Genomic DNA, 19,482 nt, shown 5'->3' with positions numbered 1-19,482 from the left:
TCATAATTTTCACAATTTCACAGTATTATTCCAACCATAGTGTGGAAATATATATAAAACACAGGAAAAACATGTTTTTCACGGCACTGGGCCTTTAACTCAAATCATAAGCCAACTCTCTCTCTCTCTCTCTCTCTCTCTCTCTCTCTCTCTCTCTCTCACTCGCTCTCTATCTCTCTCTCTCTCTCTCTCTCTCTCTCTCTCACTCGCTCTCTATCTCTTTTGACACGTCTTTATGGAGTGTGAAGGTTTTCCTGTACAGAGTTGAACAGTACCCTGAGGACAAATGAATAAACCTGCTCCTTCAGCTGTTCCCACGGTCTGCTCCAGACTTACATAAGATCCTTTAAGGCTCCAGGCATAGGTCTCCCTCAGTAAGGCCCGAATGAATGAATGAACCTGTTTCTTCAGCCCATAGGTCTCCCTCAGTAAGGCCCGAATGAATGAATGAACCTGTTTCTTCAGCCCATAGGTCTCCCTCAGTAAGGCCCGAATGAATGAATGAACCTGTTTCTTCAGCCCATAGGTCTCCCTCAGTAAGGCCCGAATGAATGAATGAACCTGTTTCTTCAGCCCATAGGTCTCCCTCAGTAAGGCCCGAATGAATGGATGAACCTGTTTCTTCAGCCCATAGGTCTCCCTCAGTAAGGCCCGAATGAATGAATGAACCTGTTTCTTCAGCCCATAGGTCTCCCTCAGTGAGGCCCGAATGAATGAATGAACCTGTTTCTTCAGCCCATAGGTCTCCCTCAGTAAGGCCCGAATGAATGAATTAACCTGTTTCTTCAGCCCATAGGTCTCCCTCAGTAAGGCCCGAATGAATGAATGAACCTGTTTCTTCAGCCCATAGGTCTCCCTCAGTAAGGCCCGAATGAATGAATGAACCTGTTTCTTCAGCCCATAGGTCTCCCTCAGTAAGGCCTGAGTGAAATGCTGATGAGGGCGTACTAACTCTGTAAGGAGGAAGTAGTCCTGAGGTGTATTCAATAGCCTGTGTGAGGTGCATACCAAATCATGTCTGTCTGGAAAAAGACAATATGAACACAGTATACTTAGTGAATAATTTATAAATCGTTTATTCATGGTTTAATAGCAGTTTATAAACCTGTCAATTCTTGTCTATTGATGCTTTCCAAACCTGTCAATTCTTGTCTCGTGATGCTTCCCAAACCCCCAATTGTAGTGTGTCGCTGCATTGGCTGTTGATGGATCAATTGAAGCCAGCCTGGCCTGGGAGAGCTTGAGGCACTTGGTAGACATTTTGATTCTGGCTTCACTGGCCTTGAGATGATATGATACAGTGCATTCAGAAAGTATTCAGACCCCTTAACTTTTTAAAACATTTTGTTATGTTACAGCTTTATTCTAAAATTGATTAAAATAACATTTTTCCTCATCAATCTACACACAATATCCCCCCACCCACCCATAATGACAAAGCGAAAACAGTTTTTTAGAAATGTTTGCAAAAAAACAGAAATACCTTATTTACATAAGTATTCAGACCCTTTGCTATGAGACTCGAAATTGAGCTCAGGTGCATCCTGTTTCCATTGATCATCCTTGAAATGATTATACAACTTGATTAGAGTCCACCTGTGGTAAATTCAATTGATTGGACATAATTTAGAAAGGCACACACCTGTCTATATAAGGTCCCACAGTTTACATTGCATGTCAGAGCAAAAAACCAAGCCATGAGGTCGAAGGAATTGTCCGTAGAGCTCCGAGACAGGATTGTTTCGAGGCACAAATCTGGGGAAGGGTACCAAAAAAGGTCTGCAGCATTGAAGGTCCCCAAGAACACAGTGGCCTCCGTCATTCTTAAATGGAAGAAGTTTGGAACCACCAAGACTCTTCCTAGAGTTGGCCACCCGGTCAAACTGAGCAATCGGGGGAGAAGGGCCTTGGTCAGGGAGGTGACCAAGAACCCGATGGTCACTCTGACAGAGCTCCAGAGTTCCTCTGTGGAGATGGGAGAACCTTCCAGAAGGACAACCATCTCTGCAGCACTCCACTAATCAGGCCTTTATGGTAGAGTAGCCAGACAGAAGCCCCTCCTCAGTAAAATGCACATGACAGCCCACTTGCCAAAAGGCACCTACGGGACTCAGACCATGAGAAACAAGATTCTCTGGCCTGATAAACCAAGATTGAACTCTTTGCTGTGGGGATGTTTTTCGGCGGCAGGGACTGGGAGACTAGTCAGGATCGAGGGAAAGATGAACGGAGCAAAGTACAGAGAGATCCTTGATGAAAACCTGCTCCAGAGCGCTCAGGACCTCAGACTGGGGCGAAGGTTCACCTTCCAACAGAACAACGGCGGAGTGGCTTCGGGACAAGTGTCTGAAGGACCTTGAGTGGCCCAGCCAGAGCCCGGACTTGAACCCAATCGAACATCTCTGGAGAGACCTTAAAATAGCTGTGCAGCCACGCTCCCCATCCAACCTGACAGAGCTTGAGAGGATCTGCAGAGAAGAATGGGAGAAACTCCCCAAATACAGGTGTGCCAAGCTTGTAGTGTCACACCCAAGAAGACTCAGGGCTGTAATCACAGCCAAAGGTGCCTCAACAAAGTATTGAAAGTACTGGCCATGAGGTTAATTTTGACTTGCGTCTATCCACATGGGTGCCACAGTCATAGTTACAGGGACTTATATGGGTTAAAATATGGGTTAAAATAATGTATAGTAACCCTAGGTGTAAAATAGTAAATAATGGCTATTTCTCCGAAAGTTTTAAACTGTCAAGAGGAGTGAAACAAGGTTGTCCACTATCGGCATATCTATTTATTATGGCCACCGAAATGTTAGCTATTAAAATCAGATGCAACAATAATATCAAGGGATTAGAAATCCAGGGCTTAAAAACAAAGGTGTCATTGTACGCTGATGATTCATGTTTTCTTTTAAATCCACAACTTCAATCCCTCCACAGCCTCATAGAGGATCTAGATACATTTTCTAACCTCTCTGGATTACAACCAAACTATGATAAATTAACTATATTACGTATTGGATCACTAAAAAATACAATGTTTACATTACCATGTAGTTTACCAATAGAATGGTCTGATGGTGATGTGGATATACTCGGAATACATATCCCAAAGGAAATAAATGATCTCACTCCAATACATTTTAATAGAAAGTTAGCAAAAATAGATAAGATATTGCTACCATGGAAAGGTAAATACCTGTCAATTTGTGGAAAAATCACCCTGATTAACTCTTTAGTATTATCCCAGTTTACCTATTTGCTTATTGTCTTGCCTACAAGCTACGCCTAGCGAACAGTTTTTTAAATTATATGAGAAAAAAATATTCAATTTTATTTGGAACGGCAAGCCAGACAAAATTAAACGGGCCTATTTATATAATGAATATGAATTCGGAGGACAGAAATGATTAAATATCAAAGCATTAGACCTATCACTAAAAGCTTCAGTCATACAAAAGTTATACTTAAATCCGAACTGGTTCTCTAGCAAATTAGTAAGATTGTCTCACCCAATGTTCAAGAATAGCCTTTTTCCCTTTATTCAGATTACAACCTCTCACTTTCAGTTATTTGAAAAGGAAATCATCTCACAAATATCACTATTTCTAAAACAAGCCATAGAAAGTTGGTTGCAATTTCAATTTAATCCTCCAGAAACGACAGAACAAATAATGCAACAAATATTGTGGTTAAACACAAATATACTAATTGATAAAAATAAAATAAAAATAAATAAATAAAAATGTTTTAAAAAGGTATAATCTTCGTAAATGATATCATCGGTAGGACTGGTGGAGTTGTGTCGCACATGCAGCTCACAAAAACATATGGAAATGTCTTCTCTACCCCAAATTACAACCAAATAATTGCAGCATTACCGCAAAAATGGAAGAGGAAAGTGGAAGGGGGAAAAAGTAAGGAACTTGTCTGTCGGCCCTGCATTATAGAACATAATTGGTTAAAGAAAACTGTGATAAATAAAAAAGTATACCAGTTTCATTTAAGGACCAAAGGATTGACAGCCGTCCCATATAGATTGCAAAATAGTTGGGAAGAGATTTTTGACGTACCGATTCCATGGCATAGTGTTTATGAACTGATTCGCAAAACGACACCGGATTCAAAACTTTGAATTTTTCAATTTAAATTATTATACAAAATTCTTGCTACCAATATAATGTTATGTATATGGGGGATACAATCTTACCAGCTCTGCAGATTTTGCTACGAAGAGACAGAATCATTAGATCATTTGTTTTGGTACTGTCCATTTGTAGCTTGTTTTTGGACACAGGTCCAGGAATGGCTGAAGGATTGCAATATTTACCCTGCAGACAGCACTACTGGGTGATCTGAAAAGTCATAGTCAATCGATCAATAATATAATAATACTTTTAGCAAAAATGTTTATTTTCAATTTACAATCTGTAGAAACAATGAGAATAGAAGGGTTCAGAACTTTTGTGAAACATCACAGTACAGTTGAAAGATATATGGGAAATAGAAATCCAATATGGATGGTGTTAAGAGATAGATGGGAGGGGTTGAAATGGAGCTGAAGGATGGGACTAATAACAACTAACAACAACTAATAACAACAAGATAACTAATGTAAAGCACACTGTGTCCATACTAAGTATATGCAGTTGAAGTCGGAAGTTTACATACACTTCGGTTGGAGTCATTAAAACTCATTTTTCAACCACTCCACAAATTTCTTGTTAACAAACTATATTTTTGGCAAGTCAGTTAGAACATCTACTTTGTGCATGACACAAGTAATCTTTCCAACACTTGTTGACAGACAGATTGTTTCACTTATAATTCACTGTATCACAATTCCAGTGGGTCAGAACTTTACATACACTAAGTTGACTGTGCCTTTAAACAGCTTGGAAAATTCCAGAAAATGATGTCATGGCTTTAGAAGCTTCTGATAGGCTAATTGACATCATTTGAGTGAATTGGAGGTGTACCTGTGGATGTATTTCAAGGCCTACCTTCAAACTCAGTGCCTCTTTGCTTGACATCATGGGAAAATCAAAAGAAATCAGCCAAGACCTCAGAAAATAAATTGTAGACCTCCACAAGTCTGGTTCATCCTTGGGAGCAATTTCCAAACGCCTGAAGGTACCACGTTCATCTGTACAAACAATAGTACGCAAGTATAAACACCATGGGACCACACAGCCGTCATACCGCTCAGGAAGGAGACACGTTCTGTCTCCTAGAGATGAACGTACTTTGGTGCGAAAAGTGCAAATCAATCCCAGAACAACAGCAAAGGACCTTGTGAAGATGCTGGAGGAAACGGGTACAAAAGTATCTATATCCACAGTAAAACGAGTCCTATATAGACATAACCTGAAAGGCCGCTCAGCAAAGAAGAAGCCACTGCTCCAAAACCTCCATAAAAAAGCCAGACTACGGTTTGCAACTGTACATGGGGACAAATATCGTACTTTTTTGAGAAATGTCCTCTGGTCTGATGAAACAAAAATAGAACTGTTTGGCCATAATGACCATCGTTATGTTTGGAGGAAAAAGGGGGTTGATTGCAAGCCGAAGAACACCATCCCAACCGTGAAGCACGGGGGTGGCAGCATCATGCTGTGGGGGTGCTTTGTTGCAGGAGGGACTGGTGCACTTCACAAAATAGATGGCATCAAGAGGAAGGAAAATTATGTGGATATATTGAAGCAACATCTCAAGTCATCAGTCAGGAAGTTAAAACTTGGTCGCAAATGGGTCTTCCAAATGGACAATGACCCCAAGCATACTTCCAAAGTTGTGGCAAAATGGCTTAAGGACAACAAAGTCAAGGTATTGGAGTGGCCATCACAAAGCCCTGACCTCAATCCTGTAGAACATTTGTGGGCAGAACTGAAAAAGCATGTGCGAGCAAGGAGGCCTACAAACCTGACTCAGTTACACTAGCTCTGTCAGGAGGAATGGGCCAAAATGTACTTGTGGAAGGTTACCCGAAAAGGTTGACCCAAGTTAAACAATTTAAAGGCAATGCTACCAAATACTAATTGATTGTATGTAAACTTCTGACCCACTGGGAATGTGATGAAAGAAATAAAAGCTGAAATAAATCATTGTCTCTACTATTATTCTGACATTTCACATTCTTAAAATAAAGTGGTGATCCTAACTGACCTAAAACAGGGAATATTTACTAGGATTAAATGTCAGGAATTGTGAAAAACTGAGTTTAAATGTATTTGGCTAAAGGTGTATGTAAACTTCCGACTTCAACTGTAGGTTATAGGTTGAGAGCTTTTGTGAAAGAGCACAGTTAGAAATATATGGCATATAGAAGCAAACCGGATGGACATCATGAAAATGATCGGAGAGGTTGAGGGTAGATGAAGTTCAGGAGTAAAAACAAACAAAATAAGCTGGAAGTAGAGGCCTAAGCATTGTTGTTCACTAGTTTACTCCAATTAGGGAAAGGGTGGTGGGGTTGGAAAGTAATAAAGGAAATATATATTTTTTAAAGGATATGTATATGTATGTATATGTATGTGTATATATATACAGTGGGGGGAAAAAGTATTTAGTCAGCCACCAATTGTGCAAGTTCTCCCACTTAAAAAGATGAGAGAGGCCTGTAATTTCCATCATAGGTACACGTCAACTATGACAGACAAAATGAGAAAAAAAATCCAGAAAATCACATTGTAGGATTTTTTATGAATTTATTTGCAAATTATGGTGGAAAACAAGTATTTGGTCAATAACAAAAGTTACTCAATACTTTGTTATATACCCTTTGTTGGCAATGACACAGGGCAAACGTTTTCTGTAAGTCTTCACAAGGTTTTCACACACTGTTGCTGGTATTTTGGCCCATTCCTCCATGCAGATCTCCTCTAGAGCAGTGATGTTTTGGGGCTGTCGCTGGGCAACACGGACTTTCAACTCCCTCCAAAGATTTTCTATGGGGTTGAGATCTGGAGACTGGCTAGGCCACTCCAGGACCTTGAAATGCTTCTTACGAAGCCACTCCTTCGTTGCCCGGGCGGTGTGTTTGGGATCATTGTCATGCTGAAAGACCCAGCCACGTTTCATCTTCAATGCCCTTGCTGATGGAAGGAGGTTTTCACTCAAAATCTCACGATACATGGCCCCATTCATTCTTTCCTTTACACGGATCAGTCGTCCTGGTCCCTTTGCAGAAAAACAGCCCCAAAGCATGATGTTTCCACCCCCATGCTTCACAGTAGGTATGGTGTTCTTTGGATGCAACTCAGCATTCTTTGTCCTCCAAACACGACGAGTTTAGTTTTTACCAAAAAGTTATATTTTGGTTTCATCTGACCATATGACATTCTCCCAATCCTCTTCTGGATCATCCAAATGCACTCTAGCAATCTTCAGACGGGCCTGGACATGTACTGGCTTAAGCAGGGGGACACGTCTGGCACTGCAGGATTTGAGTCCCTGGCGGCGTAGTGTGTTACTGATGGTAGGCTTTGTTACTTTGGTCCGAGCTCTCTGCAGGTCATTCACTCGGTCCCCCCGTGTGGTTCTGGGATTTTTGCTCACCGTTCTTGTGATCATTTTGACCCCACGGGGTGAGATCTTGCGTGGAGCCCCAGATCGAGGGAGATTATCAGTGGTCTTGTATGTCTTCTATTTCCTAACAATTGCTCCCACAGTTGATTTCTTCAAACCAAGCTGCTTACCTATTGCAGATTCAGTCTTCCCAGCCTGGTGCAGGTCTACAATTTTGTTTCTGGTGTCCTTTGATAGCTCTTTGGTCTTGGCCATAGTGGAGTTTGGAGTGTGACTGTTTGAGGTTGTGGACAGGTGTCTTTTATACTGATAACAAGTTCAAACAGGTGCCATTAATACAGGTAACGAGTGGAGGACAGAGGAGCCTCTTAAAGAAGAAGTTACAGGTCTGTGAGAGCCAGAAATCTTGCTTGTTTGTAGGTGACCAAATACTTATTTTCCACCATAATTTGCAAATAAATTCATTAAAAATCCTACAATGTGATTTTCTGGATTTTTTTTCCTCAATTTGTCTGTCATAGTTGACGTGTACCTATGATGCAAATTACAGGCCTCTCTCATCTTTTTAAGTGGGAGAACTTGCACAATTGGTGGCTGACTAAATACTTTTCCCCCCACTGTATATATATATATATATATATATATATATATATATGCGAGAGAAAAAAACATATGGGGGCTTGGAAGGGATGCAGACAATTACATTGATGGAAGTTGCAACCTATCTGCAATATTAAAGCTGATCTACCACCTGAAAAAAATTAAAATATATATATATATGTCACGCCCTGACTCAGGGGACGCTTATATGTTGAGTCAGGGTGTGTATATTCTATGTTGTGTAGTTCTATGTTTTCTATCTAGTATGGGTATTTCTATGTTGGCTGGTGTGGTTCCCAATCAGAGGCAGCTGTCGCTCGTTGTCTCTGATTGGTGACCATATTTAGGCAGCCTATTGGCACTATTTAGTTGTGGGATCTTGTTCCGTGAAAGGTATGTTGTTTGTGTCTACCTTGGACTTCACGTTTCGTTTAGTTTGTTGTTTTGTCGTTGTGTTTATTCGGTTCAAATAAACATGTTTGCTTATCACGCTGCGCCTTGGTCTGACCCGTTCCTTAACGAACGTGACAGAAGATCCCACCAAACGAGGACCGAGCAGCGTGTCCAGGAGCAGACAGCCTGGACCTGGGAGGAGATCCTGGACGGTAAGGGATCCTGGACTTGGGAGGAGATTCAGGCTGGGATGGATCGCCGTCCTTGGGAGGAGACAGTGGAGGCCCGGTATAGAGAGGAGAAACGGCGCCAACAGTGCCGACGACGGTGACCCGAGAAGCAACCCCAAGAACATTTTGGGGGGGGCACACGGTGTGGACGACGAGGCAGCAGGAGGCCGTTAAAGGGCGGGTCTGCAGGTTAGGAGAGGAGGCCACCATGTTACGGGGGCTATTGGTTCAGAGGGAGCAGGAGTTATTCGGTCAGAGGGAGGCGGTACAGGAGGCTAAAAGGGAGAAGGAAAGTGTAGAGGCACGGCGAGAGGAGCTGGTTAGGCAGCAGAAGGAGCGGGGGTTAATAAAAGAACCCAGTCCCGCTCCTCGCACCAAGAAAGTGGTGCGTGTCGCCAATCCGGTCCGGCCCGTTCCTGTCCCCGCACTAAGCCAGTGGTGCGTGTTCCCAGTACGGCCCGGCCTGTTCCTGCTCCTCGCACCAAGACAGTGGTGCGCGTCGCCAGCCCGGCCCGGCCCGTTCCTGCTCCTCGCACTAAGCCAGTGGTGCGTGTTCCCAGTACGGCCCGACCCGTTCCTGCTCCTCGCACCAAGCCAGTGGTGCGCGTCGCCAGTCCGGCCCGGCCTGTTCCTGCTCCTCGCACCAAGCCAGTGGTGCGCGTCGCCAGCCCGGCCCGGCCTGTTCCTTTCCCTCGCACCAAGCGAGTGGTGCGCGTCGCCAGCCCGGCCCGGCCTGTTCCTGCCCCTCGCACTAAGCCAGTGGTGCACGTCGCCAGCCCGGCCCGGCCTGTTCCTGCCCCTCGCACCAAGCCAGTGGTGCGCGTTGCCAGCCCGGCCCGGCCCGGCCTGTTCCTGCCCCTCGCACCAAGCCAGTGGTGCGCGTCGCCAGCCCGGCCCGGCCTGTTCCTGTCCCTCGCACCAAGCCAGTGGTGCGCGTCGCCAGCCCAGCCCGGCCTGTTCCTGCCCCTCGCACCAAGCCAGTGGTGCGCGTCGCCAGCCGGTCCGTGCCTGCTCCTCGCACCAGCCCAGTGGTGCGTTTGTCCAGTCCGGCACGGCCCATGCCCGTTCCACCGGTGCCTGGTCCGGCACCGGTCAGCTGTTCCACTCCAGAGCCAAAGCAGTCCGCTCCGCCGGTGCCTGATCCAGCTCCGGTCAGCTGCGCCACTCCGGAGCCAGAGCAGTCCGCTCCGCCGGTGCCTGATCCAGCTCCGGTCAACGGCTCCACTTCGGAGCCAGAGCAGTCCGCTCCACCGGTGCCTGATCCAGCTCCGGTCAGCGGCTCCACTCCGGAGCCAGAGCAGTCCGCTCCAACGGTGCCCAGTCCAGCTCCGGTCAGCGGCTCCAGTCCAGACCCAGACATCAGCCCCTCTCCAGGTTCGGGGTCTCCCACACCAGGGTCCAGACAGGGCTTGGAGTATAGTGGGAGGAAGGAGAGGGGAAGCAGCGCGCCGAGGTCCAGACCAGACCAGGGGCCCAACAGGGAGGCGAAGAGTGAGAGGTCGTCACGACCTGAGCCGGATCCGCCTCCGAGGCGGAATGCCCACCCGGCCCCTACCCTGTTATGTGTATGTTGTGCGGTCGGAGTCCGCACCTTTGGGGGGGGGGGGGGGGTACTGTCACGCCCTGATGCAGAGGACGCTTATATGTTGAGTCAGGGTGTGTACATTCTATGTTGTGTAGTTCTATGTTTTCTATCTAGTATGTCTATTTCTATGTTGGCCGGTGTGGTTCCCAATCAGAGGCAGCTGTCGCTCGTTGTCTCTGATTGGGGGACCATACTTAGGCAGCCTATTGGCACTATTTAGTTGTGGGATCTTGTTCCGTGAAAGGTATGTTGTGTGTGCTACCTTGGACTTCACGTTTCGTTTTGTTTGTTGTTTTGTCGTTGTGTTTATTCGGTTCAAATAAACATGTTTGCTTATCACGCTGCGCCTTGGTCTGACCCGTTCCTTAACGAACGTGACAATATATATTGAGTAAAGGGTCTGATTACTTATGTAAATGTGATATTTCTGTTTTTTTTATTATAAATTTGCACACATTTTGAAAAACCTGTTTTTTCTTCATCATTATGGGATATTGTTTATAGATTGATGAGGGGAGAAAAAAAACCATTTAATCATTTTTGGAATAAGGCTGTAACGTAACAAAATGTGGAAAAAGTCAAGGGGTCTGAATACTTTCCTGATGCACTGTATATTAAAGGTGCCCTTTGGAATGAATCCACCAGACACCACCACCACCACAGCATCAGAGGGAGAGTGACTGAGAAGGGCTTCTCGTCTTCCCAGTGGCATACCAGAGATGCCCCGTTCCGCTCCAGTGTCACCGTGATTAAAAAAACACCCCACCATGGGTAACTACATCCTCAACTCCTACAGCTAAAGCAACGAGTGACACAACATGCTCATACACATGTACAATGCATGCAAGCCAGCACTCACTCCCCCAAGACACGCGCGCACTTACACCATGCACTTACACCATGCACTCACACCATGCACTTACAGTGCATTCGGAAAGTATTCAGACCCCTTGACTTTTTCCACATTTTGTTACGTTACAGCCTTATACTAAAATGGATAACATTTCCCCCTCATCAATCTACAAACAATACCCCATAATGACAAAGTAAAAACAGGTTTTTTGAAATTTTTGCAAATGTATTAAAAAAAAAAAAAAAAAAATACTACATTTAGGGAAGTATTCAGACCCTTTACTCAGTACTTTGTTGAAGCACCTTTGGCGATTACAGCCTCGAGTCTTCTTGGGTATGAGGCTACAAGCTTGGCACACCTGTATTTGGGGAGTTTCTCCCATTTTTCTCTGCAGATCCTCTCAAGCTCTGTCAGGTTGGATGTGGAGTGTTGCTGCACAGCTATTTTCAGGCCTCTCCAGAGATGTTTGATCAGGTTCAAGTCCGGGCTCTGGCTGGGCCACTCAAGGACATTCAGAGACTTGTCCCGAAGCCACTCCTGCATTGTCTTAGCTGTGTGCTTAGGGTCGTTGTCCTGTTGGAAGGTGAACCTTCGCCCAAGTCTGAGGTCCTGAGCACTCTGGAGCAGGTCTTTAACAAGGATCTCTCTGTACTTTGCTCCGTTCATCTTTCCCTCGATCCTGACTAGTCTCCCAGTCCCTGCCGCTGGAAAATATGCCACAGCATGATGTAGCCACCACCATGCTTCACCGTAGGGATGGTGCCTGGTTTCCTCCAGATGTGATGATTGGTATTCAGGCCAAAGAGTTCAATCTTGGTTTCATCAGACCAGAGAATGTTGTTTCTCATGGTCTGAGTCCTTTAGGTGCCTTTTGGCAAACTCCAAGGGGGCTGTCAAGTGCCTTTTTCTGAGGAGTGGCTTCTGTCTGGCCACTCTACCATAAAGGCCTGATTGGTGGAGTGCTGCAGAGATGGTTGTCCTTCTGGAAGGTTCTCCCATTCTCTGCGGATGAACTCTAAAGCTCTGTCAGAGTCACCTCCCTGACCAAGACCCTTCTCCCCCGATTACTCAGTTTGGCCGGGCAGTCATCTCTAGGAAGAGTGTTGGTGGATCCAACCTTCTTCCATTTAAGAATGATGGAGGCCACTAGGTTCTTGGGGACCTTCAATGCTGCAGAATTGTTTTGGTACCCTTCCCCATATCTGTGCCTCGACACAATCCTGTTTCGGAGCTCTATGGACAATTCCTTCGACCTCATGGCTTGGTTTTTGCTCTGACATGCACTGTCAACTGTGGGACCTTATGTAGACAGGTGTGTGCCTTTCCAAATCATGTCCAATCAATTGAATTTACCACAGGTGGACTCCAATCACGTTGTAGAAACATCTCAAGGATGATCAATGGAAACAGGATGCACCTGAGTTCAATTTCGAGTCTCATAGCAAAGGGTCTGAATACTTGTGTAAATAAGGTATTTCTGTTTTTTATTTTCAATGCATTTGCAAACATTTCTAAAAACCTGTTTTTACTTTGTCATTATGGGGTATTGTGTGTAGATTGATGAGGAAAACATTTAATTTAATCCATTTTAGAATAAGGCTGTAAAGTAACAAAATGTTGAAAAAGTCAAGGGGTCTGAATACTTTCTGAATGCACTGTACACCATACACTGTACACCATGCACTTACACGTGGACACAACTTGCTAACACAAATACCTATAGACACCTCTTACACACTGACAGATACCCACCCCACATCCATCTCTCTCGCCCATCAGATCTCCTGACAGATAGATTCCCCTCTGTTTCCTCACTCCTCCAGATCTCCTGACAGATAGATTCCTCCCTGTTTCCTCACTCCTCCAGATCTCCTGACAGATAGATCCCTCCCTGTTTCCTCACTCCTCCAGATCTCCTGACAGATAGATTCCCCTCTGTTTCCTCACTCCTCCAGATCTTCTGACAGATAGATTCCTCCCCGTTTCCTCACTCCTCCAGATCCCCAGGCCTTGGCAGGGGTAGCGGCTGCGATGGTTCTATTTCTGCTTCCTGACCTCCTCTGATCATGTGGGCAGAGCACCAGCCAATGGCAGTCTCAGGATCTCCAGTGTCCTGGGTCAGATAATAAATATTTCCTTACCTTGGCTATTACACACACTCACCCACATCACAATATCCATTAGCCCTCCACAGGTTGCAGTGACTCGGTGACTCGGTGACTCTGTGACTCGGTGACTCGGTGACTCGGTGACTCGGAGCTATGTATGTGTGTGTGTCATGCTGAGGAGTGACAGGACTGGGCAGACCCTAAACATGCTGCATCATCAGGAGGGAGGTGAAGAGAAACAGACAGACAGACAGACAGACAGCTGTGAAGGGAAAGGCTGGACAGGACAAGCAGGAAATACCTTTCATTCAGCTGCCAGACAGTATAGACAGTATAGACAGTATAGTGTAGACAGTATAGTATAGGGAGTATAGTATAGGGAGTATAGTATAGACAGTATAGTATAGACAGTATATATATTTGTGAGTATATTATAGACAGTATAGTACAGACAGTATAGTATAGACAGTATGGTATAGACAGTATAGTATAGACAGTATGGTATAGACAGTATGGTATAGACAGTATAGTATAGACAGTATGGTATAGACAGTATAGTATAGACAGTATAGTATAGACAGTATAGTATAGACAGTATAGACAGTATGGTATAGACAGTATAGTATAGACAGTATAGTATAGACAGTATAGACAGTATGGTATAGACAGTATAGTATACACAGGATAGTATAGACAGTATGGTGTAGACAGTATATTATAGACAGTATAGTATAGACAGTATAGTATAGACAGTATAGTATAGACAGTATGGTATAGACAGTATGGTATAGACAGTATAGTATAGACAGTATGGTATAGACAGTATGGTATAGACAGTATAGTATAGACAGTATAGTACAGACAGTATGGTATAGACAGTATAGTATAGACTGTATAGTATAGACAGTATAGTATATACAGTATAGTATAGACAGTATAGACAGTACAGACAGTATGGTATAGACAGTATAGTATAGACAATATAGACAGTATGGTACATACAGTATAGTATAGACAGTATAGTATAGACATTATAGTATAGACAGTATAAACAGTATGGTATGGACAGTATAGTATAGACAGTATAGTATAGACAGTATGGTACAGACAGTATAGTATAGACAGTATAGTATAGACATTATAGTATAGACAGTACAAACAGTATAGTATAGACAGTATAGTATAGACAGTATGGTGTAGACAGTATATTATAGACAGTATAGTATAGACAGTATGGTATAGACAGTATAGTATAGACAGTATAGTATAGACAGTATAGTATAGACAGTACAGTACAGACAGTATAGTATAGACAGTATAGACAGTATAGACAGTATAGTATAGACAGTATAGTATAGACAGTATAGTATAGACAGTACAGTACAGACAGTATAGTATAGACAGTACAGTACAGACAGTACAGACAGTATAGTATAGACAGTATAGACAGTACAGACAGTATAGTATAGACAGTATAGTATAGACAGTATAGTATAGACAGTACAGTACAGACAGTATAGTATAGACAGTACAGTACAGACAGTACAGACAGTATAGTATAGACAGTATAGTATAGACAGTATAGTATAGACAGTATAGTATAGACAGTATAGTATAGACAGTACAGTACAGACAGTATAGTATAGACAGTATAGACAGTACAGTACAGACAGTATAGTATAGACAGTATAGACAGTATAGACAGTATAGTATAGACAGTATAGTATAGACAGTATAGACAGTATAGACAGTATAGTACAGACAGTATAGTATAGACAGTATAGACAGTATAGACAGTATAGTATAGACAGTATAGACAGTATAGACAGTATAGTATAGACAGTATAGACAGTATAGACAGTATAGTATAGACAGTATAGTATAGACAGTATAGACAGTATAGACAGTATAGTATAGACAGTATAGTATAGACAGTATAGTATAGACAGTATAGTATAGACATTATGGTATAGACAGTATAGTATAGACAGTATAGTATAGACAGTATAGACAGTATAGACAGTATAGACAGTATAGTATAGACAGTATAGTATAGACAGTATAGTATAGACAGTATGGTATAGACAGTATAGTATAGACAGTATAGTATAGACAGTATAGTATAGACAGTATGGTATAGACAGTATAGTATAGACAGTATAGTATAGACAGTATAGTATAGACAGTACAGTACAGACAGTATAGTATAGACAGTATAGACAGTATAGTATAGACAGTATAGTATAGACAGTATAGACAGTATAGTATAGACAGTATAGACAGTATAGTATAGACAGTATAGTATAGACAGTATAGTATAGACAGTATAGTATAGACAGTACAGTACAGACAGTATAGTATAGACAGTATAGACAGTATAGTATAGACAGTATAGTATAGACAGTATAGTATAGACAGTATAGTATAGAAAGTATAGACCGTATAGTATAGACAGTATAGTACAAACAGTATGGTATAGACAGTATAGTATAGGGAGTATAGTATAGACAGTATAGTATAGACAGTATAGTATAGACAGTATAGTACAGACAGTATAGACAGTATAGACAGTATATTATAGACAGTATAGTATAGACAGTATAGTATAGACAGTATAGTATAGGGAGTATAGTATAGACAGTATAGTATAGACAGTATAGTATAGACAGTACAGTACAGACAGTATAGTATAGACAGTATAGACAGTATAGTATAGACAGTATAGTATAGACAGTATAGTATAGACAGTATAGTATAGAAAGTATAGACAGTATAGTATAGACAGTATAGTACAAACAGTATGGTATAGACAGTATAGTATAAGGAGTATAGTATAGACAGTATAGTATAGACAGTATAGTATAGACAGTATAGTACAGACAGTATAGACAGTATAGACAGTATATTATAGACAGTATAGTATAGACAGTATAGTATAGACAGTATAGTATAGACAGTATAGACAGTATAGTATAGACAGTATAGTATAGACAGTATAGTATAGACAGTATAGTATAGACAGTACAGTACAGACAGTATAGTATAGACAGTATAGACAGTATAATATAGACAGTATAGTATAGACAGTATAGTATAGACAGTATAGTATAGAAAGTATAGACAGTATAGTATAGACAGTATAGTACAAACAGTATGGTATAGACAGTATAGTATAGGGAGTATAGTATAGACAGTATAGTATAGACAGTATAGTATAGACAGTATAGTACAGACAGTATAGACAGTATAGACAGTATATTATAGACAGTATAGTATAGACAGTATAGTATAGACAGTATAGTATAGGGAGTATAGTATAGACAGTATAGTATAGACAGTATAGTATAGACAGTATAGTACAGACAGTATGGTATAGACAGTATAGTATAGACAGTATAGTACAGACAGTATAGTATAGACAGTATAGACAGTATAGACAGTATAGACAGTATAGACAGTATAGTATAGACAGTATAGTACAGACAGTACAGTACAGACAGTATAGTATAGACAGTATGGTATAGACAGTATAGTATAGACAGTATAGACAGTATAGACAGTATAGTACAGACAGTATGGTATAGACAGTATAGACAGTATAGTACAGACAGTATAGTATAGACAGTATAGACAGTATAGTATAGACAGTATAGTACAGACAGTATGGTATAGACAGTATAGTACAGACAGTATAGTACAGACAGTACAGTACAGACAGTATAGACAGTATAGACAGTATAGTATAGACAGTATGGTATAGACAGTATAGACAGTATAGACAGTATAGTACAGACAGTATAGTATAGACAGTATAGACAGTATAGTACAGACAGTATAGTATAGACAGTATAGACAGTATAGTATAGACAGTATAGTACAGACAGTATGGTATAGACAGTATAGTACAGACAGTATAGTACAGACAGTATAGACAGTATAGTATAGACAGTATAGTACAGACAGTACAGTACAGACAGTATAGTATAGACAGTATAGTACAGACAGTATAGACAGTATAGTATAGACAGTATAGTATAGACAGTATAGTATAGACAGTATAGACAGTATAGTATAGACAGTATAGTATAGACAGTATAGACAGTATAGACAGTATAGACAGTATAGACAGTATAGTATAGACAGTATAGTATAGACAGTATAGTATAGACAGTATAGTATAGACAGTATAGTACGGACAGTACAGTACAGACAGTATAGTATAGACAGTATAGTACAGACAGTATAGACAGTATAGTATAGACAGTATAGTATAGACAGTATAGTATAGACAGTATAGACAGTATAGTATAGACAGTATAGTATAGACAGTATAGTATAGACAGTACAGTACAGACAGTATAGTATAGACAGTATAGACAGTATAGACAGTATAGTATAGACAGTATAGTATAGACAGTATAGTATAGACAGTATAGTATAGACATTATGGTATAGACAGTATAGTATAGACAGTATAGTATAGACAGTATAGACAGTATAGACAGTATAGACAGTATAGTACAGACAGTATAGTATAGACAGTATAGTATAGACAGTATGGTATAGACAGTATAGTATAGACAGTATAGTATAGACAGTATAGTATAGACAGTATGGTATAGACAGTATAGTATAGACAGTATAGTATAGACAGTATAGTATAGACAGTACAGTACAGACAGTATAGTATAGACAGTATAGACAGTATAGTATAGACAGTATAGTATAGACAGTATAGACAGTATAGTATAGGGAGTATAGTATAGACAGTATAGTATAGACAGTATAGTATAGACAGTATAGTATAGAAAGTATCGACAGTATAGTATAGACAGTATAGTACAAACAGTATGGTATAGACAGTATAGTATAGGGAGTATAGTATAGACAGTATAGTATAGACAGTATAGTATAGACAGTATAGTACAGACAGTATAGACAGTATAGACAGTATGGTACAGACAGTAAAGACAGTATAGACAGTATATTATAGACAGTATAGTATAGACAGTATAGTATAGACAGTATAGTATAGACAGTATAGTACAGACAGTACAGTACAGACAGTATAGTATAGACAGTATAGACAGTGTAGACAGTATAGTATAGACAGTATAGTACAGACAGTATGGTATAGACAGTATAGACAGTATAGTACAGACAGTATAGTATAGACAGTATAGACAGTATAGTATAGACAGTATAGTATAGACAGTATAGTACAGACAGTACAGTACAGACAGTATAGTATAGACAGTATAGACAGTATAGACAGTATAGTATAGACAGTATAGTATAGACAGTATAGTATAGACAGTATAGTACAGACAGTACAGTACAGACAGTATAGTATAGACAGTATAGACAGTATAGACAGTATAGTATAGACAGTATAGTATAGACAGTATAGTATAGACAGTATAGACAGTATAGACAGTATAGTATAGACAGTATAGTACAGACAGTATGGTATAGACAGTATAGTACAGACAGTATAGTACAGACAGTATGGCATAGACAGTATAGACAGTATAGACAGTATAGACAGTATAGACAGTATAGTATAGACAGTATAGTATAGACAGTATAGTATATACAGTATAGTATAGACAGTATAGTATAGACAGTATAGTATAGACAGTATAGTATAGACAGTATAGTACAGACAGTATAGTATAGACAGTATAGTATAGACAGTACAGTATAGACAGTATAGTATAGACAGTATAGTATAGACAGTATAGTACAGACAGTACAGTACAGACAGTATAGTATAGACAGTATAGTATAGACAGTATAGACAGTATAGACAGTATAGTATAGACAGTATAGTACAGACAGTATGGTATAGACAGTATAGACAGTATAGTACAGACAGTATAGTATAGACAGTATAGACAGTATAGTATAGACAGTATAGTACAGACAGTATGGTATAGACAGTATAGTACAGACAGTATAGTACAGACAGTATGGCATAGACAGTATAGACAGTATAGACAGTATAGACAGTATAGTATAGACAGTATAGTATAGACAGTATAGTATAGACAGTATAGTATAGACAGTATAGTATAGACAGTATAGACAGTATAGACAGTATAGTATAGACAGTATAGTACAGACAGTATGGTATAGACAGTATAGACAGTATAGTACAGACAGTATAGTATAGACAGTATAGTATAG

This window comes from Coregonus lavaretus (assembly GCF_964263955.1).
Source record: "Coregonus lavaretus genome assembly, chromosome: 20".
Taxonomy (NCBI): domain Eukaryota; kingdom Metazoa; phylum Chordata; class Actinopteri; order Salmoniformes; family Salmonidae; genus Coregonus; species Coregonus lavaretus.
Note: the sequence above shows the minus strand (reverse complement) of the source record.